Source organism: Teleopsis dalmanni, chromosome 2, assembly GCF_002237135.1.
Source record: "Teleopsis dalmanni isolate 2A chromosome 2, ASM223713v2, whole genome shotgun sequence".
In the NCBI taxonomy this organism is placed as follows: Eukaryota; Metazoa; Arthropoda; class Insecta; order Diptera; family Diopsidae; genus Teleopsis; species Teleopsis dalmanni.
In genome coordinates this window covers 132,547,109-132,548,074 of record NC_051847.1, presented here as the reverse complement: position 1 = coordinate 132,548,074, position 966 = coordinate 132,547,109, and positions in this window count along the sequence as shown.

Below are 966 nucleotides of genomic sequence, written 5' to 3'. Positions count from 1 at the left end.
AATAGTGACATAGAGAACTTAGTTTCACAAAAACGTAGGTTAAAGCGCGAATGGCAAAAATCTAGGTTCCCTTCAGCGAAAAACTTATTTAAGGAAGCTCAATGCAAGTCTTGCGAAGTTGTAGACTCTATTTACTTATTCAATAGTAGAGTGGTGCTCGCGAAACCCGATTTGGTGGTTGGGAATCAGACATCTATTTTCGATAATTGGCTTTAGACGTTTTAGGATAGGTCTGTAAGATGTTGCAAGTTCGACGGGTTTACCGGGCTTTGGAATTAATATGATTTGGGCGACTTTCCATTGAGCTGTTCAAAGGTGAAAATTGCATTGAACAATTGGTTTATGCATTCAAAACCCACATCTGGTAGCTCATGTAGCACCTTTCCAGTTATCAGGTCATATCCTGGAGCTTTTTTGATTTTAATGTTGTTTTTTATGACCCACTTTAATTCACGAGTCAAAGACATAAGAATAGGAAAGTCTGATTGATGCGGCGTGTGGAGAAAAGCTTCAACTTCAGAGTCTTTCAGATTATTTTTAGAGCAGCGTGGCTGAAAGACTTTACCAAGGTGTACTGCAAAAGTTTTCGCTTTATCAGGATCAGTTTGAGCCCATTGCCCATTACTCATCTTTATTGGTGGTTAAGTATGCGTGTAGCTTTCCACAAGGAGTACTCAGTGGCCTCAGAGGGAGACAAGCTTGCTAAGTAACATAAGTAGCAATTCTCGCATTTTTTCTTGCCTCTAGATTTACTTTGAGTTTTTTATCGTTAGGATCTCTCGTCATCTGCCAGACAATCCAAGCTGCCTTTTGTACAATTTTGTTGTATTGTTTTACTGTGGTTTCAATGTCATGATTAGTTTTAAGAGGAATATGTGTCGAGAGATGTTCGCTAATGTAACTACAGAAAATAGCCCAATCAGTACTTTTATTGTGAAGTCTGAGTTATGGGATTTTTAGGACGAT